Raw genomic sequence first — 10,927 nt, 5'->3', positions numbered from 1 at the left:
TTGACAATGGTGCAATTTGCACGACACATATCCGTCACAGAAAAAAAATGGGTTAGAATGAAAGAGCGAGTTTGTTTTGTACAGAAAATTGTCGCATGGGGAAGCCGTCCGTGGCAGTACGACGTGGCCTCCACGCATACGAAGAGGGTCCCATATTTCAAACTGTTAAATGCACAGCGTCGCCTAACAACGTGTTGGGCACAGACCAGAGCATATATACCTTCTGCGCATAAATTATCACCTGACGCAACATAAAAGCAAGAAACCAGCGCGAAGTAAAGCGAAAGGGGAGGAACCGTTTTCGCACCACTTTTCCACGGCGTACCGCGGTGGCCAACGAACTGTGGAACGGGGGTTTCTTTTTTGTTGTTGTCTCCATACAGTGTATCCTTTCCCCTTTTACGCCCGGTGAGCTGACATATGTTCGTCGCTTCTGCTATCGTTGAAAGCCCGCGTTGCCTTAACCTTATTTTTTCACCAACGTTTAGCAGGACTGTTAGCTTGTACTGTATCTTTCCACTGCAAATGAGCTAGGGAACAAGTGGTTTGTTATGCTACGCGGTGTTTGTGCTCGGGTTTTACCCTCCAGTTCGTGAGTGTTGTTTTTTTTTTGGTCGACACTCTAAAACATGCCGCTTTTCCCACCTGCTAGACGCCGGCAGTATCATCGAACGGTATCGGCAAGTGTTCTTTTTTTCCCTTATGATTTCAACCTTCCCAGAGTTCATTCGTGTTCGATATACTTCTTTTTTACCTCCCTGTATTTTTGTTTGTCTGGTTCGATTGACTACCACTTAATCGGTTGACCTAGTGCGTGGCGGGTCCAGCGCGCGCCCGGCACGAAAATACTGCACAAGTGAGCAAGTGGCAAACCTTGGCGCGAACAACAATCGAACCAGATTTTTCGAGCGCCAGCGAGCCAAACCGGACGGGGCCACTAGTATTTAAAGCCGTTGAAACATGTGGCGTTATTTTGTTTTTCTTAGTTCCACTCCTGCTGCTTCAAATTTATCTTACACGAGTTCCGGCGCGCGGTTGGCGGTCTCTGCTCCGAAGCGCCGACATATCAAGGACGCACTCACTATGTCTAGTGTTGGAGCGGACCAACACGACGTGTAGTTATGCAGGTGCCTAGCATAGCTGCGTTTATGATGGCGTTCCATTGTTGGAATAGGGGTAAAGTATTTAAAAGGACGAGTGTGGCTAGTAGAAGCTAGGAGCGAGCGTGACTGTCCCGGTATGTCGAAGTGAGCGTATTAGGGAGTTCAAGGCTACCGCTACCTGGAGTGGCCGATCGAACACTCCTGGCTTAATTTGCTTGATTGCACTAGAACATTGGCATGGGAATAATAAAGTCTTATAAATAGTTTACAGCTCCCAATCAGGTTCCTTACGCTTAGACAAATTAGTTGGGTTGTAGAATGTATTGAAGAAAATACGGATCAATATTTAATATTTGAATTTGTGATCTGATTTTTATACATTTGGTTAGCTCTCTTTTTTCTCACATCATCAAAATAGGAAAGTTAAACTGTTTTCGTATAGCTTTTCAGACAAATAACAATTAAACCAAAAATTAGAAAAAAAATTAGAAAAGCATCTAATTTTAAGGTTTTATTTTACCTCCAAGGCAGAAGAACTTTGATCAACTATTCTTTTGATCCAATACAATAGAAATAACACGTTTCAAAAATGTTTTACTTCACTCTTGATGTGAGAGGCCTTTTTATTTTTATTTTAGAAGTTTTGATGAAATATACGGATCAAAATTTGATATTCAAATGTGTGATGTGATTTCAAAATATTTAAAAAAATTTTTAGTTGGTTCTCTTTTTCTCAAATCGTCAAAATAAGAAAGTTAAATTGATTTCTTATAGCTTCTCAGACAAATATAAATTAAACCCTAAATTCTAAAAAACCTGAAGTAGCATCTAATTTTAAGGTTTTATTTTAACTCCAAGACAGAGGCACTTTCTTTACATTTTCATTTGATCCATTACAATAGAAACAACACGATTAAAAACAGTTTTACTTCACGTTTGATGTAAAAGTTTTTTTTATATTTATTTAAAAGTGTTGATGCAATATATAGAAATAAGTATAAGAGACTGACTTATATCTTTTAAGATCAATTTTTAATAATTTAAAAAGTTGGTTTATTTTCGATATCAAAACCCCATGATTCGCCTATCGGCTTACCGTCATTACCGGGAAACTGTATATCATGCTCCTGTGCAAACATTAGGATCCCCCTTACTTTTTCCTCAACTTCTCATTCCCAAATTCAAACCCCTTCAACCATACGTAATCGTCCGTAATCGCCCGTAATGGCACCGTTTGGCTTTCTCCGGCTCGGGCGAAATGGTAGGATTTATTTCTTAATCACCCAGGCCAGTTCCATTGGCTTGGCTGTTTCTTAAGCCCGCTGCCGAAGAACTGCACGACTTAACGTGTGTGTGGTCTCGCATCGTTTCGTCGCCCCGAAACCGACCGATTGAACTATTTTTGGGCAGCGATGAAGCGATCAACGCGATGGGATGAGTTTTCTTCCCGATCCCGGACTGCGTCCTCCTCCCCTCTTTAACGTGGTGGCATCTATTTTCCACGGGTGGGCTGCTGGCCGCTCCAGTTCGAGGGCATTCAGGGGGTTCGTCGCTTGATGCCGAATTAATAGTACTTTTTTTTTTGGTTGTTGGTGCGCGTGTCTCGCGTGCTTCCACTGACCTATTCCGCGCCGGCATTTGGGCTTTTGCGGCCTTGCGATCCGTGGTGAGGGGATCCGGTGGTAGTCCAAACATTTGCCAACATGCTCCGCTTCACGGCCCGTTGTTCGGTGAGCGGAGCACAGGTGGAAAACGTCCGTCGGTGGAAGCCGACGAACCCGGGCGCGCGGTAATAAATTGCATTAGCGGAATATATCGGTACATTTGGGGCTGATTTTTTCAAAATCTTCCCTCTTCCGCTGCCACCCGGTTTTTGGGTTCGTTTTGATGAGCGATCCCACAAAATGCTCCTCGCTTTTTCTTCCTCTTCTTCTCACTTTTTCATCACTACCAGCTCGTGGGGAGGCGTTTGCTTCCCCCTTTGCTGACCGGAGCGCAATTCTCACGCCCGTTTGGGCCACGGACCGAAGAAGCGCACACATTGGCAGCTTCCAGCCGGTGTTGGGTTTATTTTCGGAAATTTATAATTAATAAATTTTAGCTGCAATTAACTTCACCTTTTGCTTCTTCTACTCCGCCGCCCGTTGGATCGTTTCAAGATTTACCGAACCCCCTTTTCTTGGGTTGGCCATATGAAGTTGTTTATTTGGATCTCGTTGAAGTTTGCGCTTGCGCGTGAAGCAAACATTTTGCTTTTTGCATCTTCTAACGCCTGCAACGCGGGAGGAAGATTACACGATTTTCCACGCTGCATATGGTCGGGCGTGTGTTTTTTTTGGCAACTGCTAACTGCCATTTTGACTCCCCGGAACGTCTCAGCCCCTCGTTGCTTGCTGTGGTCAGTTACTGGAGCACCGGCACGTATCATATATTCGTCGACCGTGGATGCTAGAAAAGGGTATAAATTAGCCAACAAGAGGGCGCTAATGGTGGTTGGTGGTGGTCGGTTGGTTCGCGATCGTTACCCCGGGCATGGGAGCTTTTTCGGCTAACTGTTTCGACCGGACCAGAGGCGTGGTTTACGGCTTTACGAGGGGCCGGTAGGGGAGAGGGAAGGGGTAGATTTTGCGCGCCCGTGACTTAGTTATGGCAGTTGGATGTAATAAATTAATAGCGCATCCGCGCACCGGCAAAAGGAAGGAAATCCGTGGTTCACGCACCACAACACGACCAGAGCGGAGCGAGCGGGGCGTGTGTCCGGGACGGGGTGGGTCGAAAAGAAATGAAATGTGCACGGTTTCCATGCCATGCCGCATGATGGTACCCGCAGGAAGGAGAATGTTTTACGGAAAAACGGTTTATGGCTGCCGTTAAAGTCAAACCGATCGATTAGGGAACGATCTGTAACATCGTGGGGCGCCGCTATAGCCGATAGTCACACGATCGAACTTTCTTCGTGCGCCTTTCCAAAAAATTTGATTGGATTACGAAATCAGCGAATTCGGGGCTATATAAACATACGGAGTGCGATCCGGTTACGTAAAATAATTAAGCCGACTGTTGACATGCAGACACCGTGCTATCCGGAATTAACGCCGGGTCTGATTAGAGACAAAACATCGTGTCATAATAGAGGGACACTTTTTATTGAAACTAAAGCAGATACTGGATTTCATTGATGTTTTTAAAAATATATTTTGACGTAATACTATTTCAGCGAGGCAGAGACATATAAACACTGCTTGAAACAAGTAACTCAAGTAATGGTTTGTTTTTAATTAATAACAAAAATATTAATTCCGTTACTTTTCCATGGACTGTCCAAAAAATGTAAAATGTGTCTTGTAGCTAACTATTGAATTTGTTATTTTAATCCAGCGTCAGTATATTTTATAGTTTCGTTGCTCTAAAATATATTTATGTAATGCTTTTCATGCCAAGCTTCAAAAGAGTACTTTCATATATTTTTTCTAAACTCAAAAATATTGAAAATTATATAGAACCAACTAATACATTGTTCTTTATTATACCGTTTACTGGTTTAACCAAATACTTAAGTATCTTTTACCTTAATTACATCGATATGCTAATTAAGGCCTGTGAGTTTTTAATGCTACCTTATTTAATATCTTTATTCGTAGTATTATTCTCGAAAAAAAAGGTAAAGCAAATAACACCTTCATTGTGCACGTCAGGTGGGAATTCCAAGTTAGGAATCGGAATTTTTGGTTACAACATACAACCCCAAGGCGCAGGAACACCTGAGCGTACCTAACATCCACTTGCAAATTAAGATCTCGTTCAAAGAAGTCTCCCTTCACGCTCCCGCGTGTCGTAGTGTTTGCCGAACACCTTTCGCTCGCTCGCTCACCCCGACATCGGCACATACTAATTTGCCAAATTTTTCACGTGAGACATTTCGTTCGTATCCCCCCTATCCCAGTTCTCGCTGGCACATGCCACACCGCGCGGGGCACCTGCACCGAGAAGGAAACCCCCAAACGGAGCCAAAAATTTAAATACCTTTTGACTTTTGATTGATAAATATCTCAGCCACACGCGAAACAATAAAGGGTGCTTAGAAACTGCTTGGCACTTATACAACACCTCGCGCGACGACCACCACGATCGATCGCGTCGGTCGTTGGGGGAGGGGGAGAATCTCTCGACTGAAATTTAACCCCTCGGTGAGTGTTTTTGAAAAGGGTGGTAGAGAGACAGGGTGGTGTTGCAATCGATACCGATCGTCTGGAAAGGGAAAAGGCTGGCTTTTTGGTGGCCAGGTTTCGCCTGGCACGATTTGCCCGCTTCCATTCACAAGGGCTCGTCGAATGCGCGCGCGCGGTGTTCGATCACTATCGCGCCTCCGGCTATTAGCGTCAGCATTTAATCAGATTCGATGCTGCGCACCACGACCACCACCACTACTACTCCAACCCCCTCGAAAGCCTCTCCAACCGGGGGTCGGTTACGCGAGTTCCAAAGAGTGGATTGGACATTTCATTTTGTTTATTCGTCTTTTTTTTCTCTCTCAACCTTAAATAAACCTGCTTCGCTGCCGTCAACCGATCTAGAAAGGGGGTTGGGGGTAGTCAACCCCTCAGAGGTCAACGGATTGACATCGGATCGAACGAACGCTCACGATGCTGGATTCACACACAGGTGTCGGAACAATCGCGATGCGCACTTGGAAAAAAATCCCCATCCCCCGTTCGATTGCTCTTGCCAGGTCCAAATGCCAAGGACTTACATGCCCGTTGCATGGCCTATGAGGAGATGAAGATGAATAACGAAAGGAAAAAAAAACTAATCGAATATCTAATGCAACACTGAAACCGATCGATGATGCGCAAGTTTGGCGTGAGAATTTTCATAAATTCCATCTCACACTCGTGCACGAGCGCTGATCATGGTAATGGTGCATCGTGACAAGATGTGAGGTTGTTTTTCTATACCCTACGTTCAATAATTATTAACCCCATCTAATAACTATTCAATTTTTCGATCGTTCCTTGCGGGGCTCCCGATGGCACGTTCGTCGCTTGGTGTTCGTGCATTGAATAAATCCCATTAATTAACCAAAGCTCGAAGTATTCGCTCGGGGTATGCTGATTGATCTAGGTAGATCTTCAATCGGCACCTGCACCGAAAACCGACCACCGGCTGTCCTTGAGTGGCCCGTCGAATGTCCGTTTGGGTCGTCCCCGGGGCCTCGGAGGCTGAACCACCGACCAGTTTCCGTTAGGGCCAAAGCGGATGATTAACGGACGACGACGAGTAGCCCAGCGCAACGTTTCATACCGACACAAACGGTCCGTGTGTTTCGATTAGATAGCAACCCCGCTTCGCTTCGCAAGGTGGCCTTTCTTTATGGCGCAGTCGAAGGTGATGTAAACTATGCGGCGCGTTCTCAAATCGTCGTCATCGCCGCCAAACCTGTTTGGCTAAACTCTATCAGGTCTTGGGAAGGAAAAAAATCAGTCTGTCGACTACCGCTTTACGGGCAGTTGAATTGTTAAGTACCAGAGGGCAAATAAGAGGGCGCAAAAGGGCTCGCGATTGGTGAACTGGCCCGTCTTTAGCGTCTAAGCATGGTTATTACGCCAACGAGGCTCCTTTAGAGGAGGTGTAATTTTTTGTTTGTTGACTAGCAACTTAGGACTTAGCAACTTAGGCAAAAATCCTACCAATCCTTGTTCGAGTACGTACTCACAGTTTAAGATAGAATGTTTATGCATTGAATGAATACCGGGTGGTTAGTTATTTCCCAACGCATGCCTTTGCCAGGTCGAGATCCTATCGGGAAACACCGGCGAGCGAGAGACTCTTATGGTGAGCTGATCACACGACACGAAGACGACGACAACTACCAATCAATCGAACCACGCGGCAATCACTTGATTTGATGGAATGCACAAGAGTCCCATGGCGAGTCCATGGCCCCTAGCTCGAGGTGGAGGAAAAGTGATCGATTCGGGAGGTACTAATGTATGAGATGGAGGAGGGGGGGATAGGGTTTTTTTATCCCATCACATCATGCAGGCAAATCAAACAACCCGGGCGGCGGAACGGTAATCAGCGGAACGGTGTCCGCGGGCAATAAAATGTCGTTGCAAAACCATTCAAACTATGCACCTCTATGCGCAAACCGTCTGTGAACATATATATGTGTGTGTATGTGTGTTTCTGTTGCAACATTTTTTTCCTCGCGATTTTTGACGTCATGCCAGCCAACCTCCCGGGGGGAAGGTATGGTCTCGTGTTGGAGGGAAAAGACATTTTCCCACCAGCCCATGCAGAAGTGGTCAACCAAGTGGTTGCCTCAGGGTGAAAGAGAGTCTCCCTGGAGCCCCGGGAGAAGCGGTGGATGGCGGTAACTGGCATTGAGCAGGTGAATGAAAGTGAATCGCGATTCATTCGCATATTTGTCGCAATGTTGTTTGTGCCACCGCGTGCTCGTAAATCTAATCAACCGGTGTGTAAGGCAATCAATCTCGCCGCATAGGGGTAGTTACGCTGTATATGTGTGTGTTTAAGTAGGGTTAGGGTTTTGCGACATCCATGTAGACAACACAGTTTAACTTGACTGTAGATATAGGAAAGGAGTGCTTTTATACACTATTTTTCTTTTACATATTGCATTAAACTAGTGTTGTGCCATATGAATCTTTTGACGAGATTCAGTCATATGAATCTTTCCCCTAAGATTCACTCAGATGGATTCATGAATCTTTAGTGATTCGAATCTCCAAACGTTAATGAATCTTCATGAATCTTTTACGGATCTTTTACGAATCTCCATGATTCTTTGGTTACCCATTTTTTGTCATCACTTCTTATCGATGCATTAACGTTTGTGATTCAAAATAAATCTCTCATTTAAAGAATCATTTATCTCTAATACACAAAGAATCATTTAGAATCATGAATCTGAATCTGAATCACACAACACTATATTAAACACATGTCTTCCAATTCAAGACTGCGTTATTTTGTTTTCATTTTTTGGCAAATCAACCCTTCGGCAAACAAGCCAAACGTACGTCATCTAAACTAATGATAAATCGTTTCCCGTGCGCACAATGATTCGCACAATTGGGCTCGCGCATCGGGTAAGACAACGTTACGACCACCATCTCCTCGCACATTAGCCTCGTACGGTCGCACCATTCTGTGAGTGATCGAGCAAACATACATCACCTCGTTCGACAATGCCACATTAGGCAGGCATGGGGCACTTTAGGCTCGGTTGATTACAAATGGCATTCGCAATGGAAATGGAATACGCAAAAAAAAGGAAAAAACCATCAAGTTGAAGCCTAGAACGGTCTGATAAATGGAGCTTATGGTGCCTTAGGTGATGCCCTCTGGAGGGGGTTATGGAACAGACACCACTCCATTGCTCGACCTCGTTGGGTGAAGGCTAAGATGCAGCGCTTTGCCTTATCTCGGCAACAGGTCTTCGAATCAAGGGTGGACGGGTTTTTGTGGCCGTTTTCAGTTCGCTTTTTGATAAGCAAGTGCAATTTAGCTCGTGCTTATTTTTGAATTTTATAACAACAAACAGGTTTAGAAGCAAAACCGTGTTACCTCAGCTGGCAGAGGCTTATTTTAATTTTGTTTTGAACTTGTCGATTTAAATCTTCTTTATTCGCATTAAAAAGTTAAAAAAGAAGGTTATTTATAATAAACTGAAGCCAATACTTTTCTACTTAAGTCGCATTTGCTGTGAGTTTTGAAAAAAGAAGGTTATTTTTTAATAAACTGAAGACAATAACTGAAGGGTTTGATAAAAAATCAAAAGTATAAAAAAATTAAAGAATCAACAAAACCAGTACAAATCGATTTGTTGCAACTTTTTCTACAAGACCTTATTTATCACTCCTGTAAGAACTATTCCTCTATAAATGCCGATGACCCTCGGGAGATTTATTAAATATGCTGATTTGATTTTTATTAAAAACAATAGCTGGTGGAAAATGATGCAACATGAAGCCTATGTTCTATTATCGATTTGGTATAAAGCGAATATCATCATCGTTAAAGCACTCTAAAAGTCATAGTTAAAATGTATTATATTGTTCTGACGAAAGTGAAATTTGAACAATTCAATTTATTTCACCATTTAGTATTTTTAAACAAACATTCTCCCTTTCAAAGTTATTTGCATCATGTCGATCAAAATCAACCCTATGAGTAAAGTGCAGAAGCATGGTAAGAGAGCAATAAAATAAACCTTCCTGATGGATGGACGGACACGGACACTTGGCAAAAACGGACCGCGAACCCGTTTTGCGTTCCCGCAACGCAAACAAGCCCATTAAAAAGTGAATGAATTTATGAAATAATGAACACATTACAAAACCACGACGGAGTACCGCGGGGATGCAAGTTATGCCACTTTCACTGCCGCTACCAGCAGCATCATCTGGTGCTCGGGTTGCAGATCTCCCCTGCAAACGTCCTGAGTGCTCCGATGGCGCGTGCGGACGCATTTAGTGCCCACCGTCCGATGGTAAGTGGGCCCGAATGGGAAACGGTGGCCAGTGGACAACATCAGGCAAGGCTTGGGCCATGCCGGCCATTTCCGGCCATTCACGTACGGCCACGTCGTGGGCCCCGCGGATACATTACCCCTTACGGGCGACGACGAATGGGATCGTGAGGTGAAGAAACTGCAATCAACCTCAAATCTTTACGGCCATAAATCAGAAACGCAGTCGTGTGGGGGGGAGTACGTTTATGCTTCATAAATGCAACGCAGCCCTAAACACCGAACCTCTCGGGGGCTCAAGAATTTTAACGGAGAGATTTGTTTTTGTCCCTTTCGTTTACTTAATTTTTCATCTTTTTCTTCTTTCGACAGTGGACGGCAGACGCAAAATATCATTAGTTTGGGTCCGTCTCGGGGGTTTTTTTTATTCGGCAGGTTTCCCGGTTTCCATCGGTCGGGCTTTATGGAACCGGATCGTTGTGTCATCGATACAAATTGCGTCCATAAAATGCACCTCATCCATAAAAACAAAGTTCCCCCTGCTTAGTGTGGAAGGAAAAAAAAACAAGCCGGACGAACAAACATACACGAATGACGACTCATCTGTCAGGTTGGGGGCTGGGAAAGGGAAACCTTTAAAAGAAAAAAACACCCAAACCCATTTAGAAGTCATTCTATCGCTACCTGTGACAAATTCGATACTAAGCGGTTTTAGGTTTTTCTCCTACATTTTCCCATCAAAATTTGTCTGCGTGTTTTTATTTTCTTACAGTTTTTTTTATTATATTTCTTATGACTTATGTGTTTGTTTTTCTCTCTCCCTTTTCTCCTTCAGGTACGTATCCATCACACATCACTGTCCCCATCCCGTTAGGCTCTGGACACCGTCGAGAGTCGTCGACATCCTCGTCATCAGGCTCGTCAACGGGCTCGGGCAAGTTGAGACGATTTGTTTGGAAAAACACCTTCAATTTCCCGTGGGGAGGGGGTGGGTATCGCAGGGACACTATCAATAATTCAAATGATTCTGCTTTCTTTCGGCATTCGTTGCGTGCATCCCATCCGTCTGTGGGCTCTGGTTTTTTTTTCCTGCCCCTTCAACGGATCCGAACGCAATGACCATAAATTATGCATTCATGCAAAGTGTTGAAGTGGCTCGCAGAAAAGGGTTCGAGACGGGGGGGGAGGAAAGCGACCGATCGCCTAACGGCTACGGGGGAGAGAGGGTGCATGTTAATGACCGTTTGAATGTGCTGTTGTTGCCGGATGTTGCTGCCCCGGGGACTGAGGGCGAGCGAAGGTCGCTGCACTTGCACTTGCACCACACTGT

Source organism: Anopheles ziemanni, chromosome 2 (assembly GCF_943734765.1).
Source record: "Anopheles ziemanni chromosome 2, idAnoZiCoDA_A2_x.2, whole genome shotgun sequence".
Classification (NCBI taxonomy): domain Eukaryota; kingdom Metazoa; phylum Arthropoda; class Insecta; order Diptera; family Culicidae; genus Anopheles; species Anopheles ziemanni.
The sequence above is the reverse complement of the archived record's forward strand: the minus strand, read 5'-3'. Positions refer to the sequence as shown.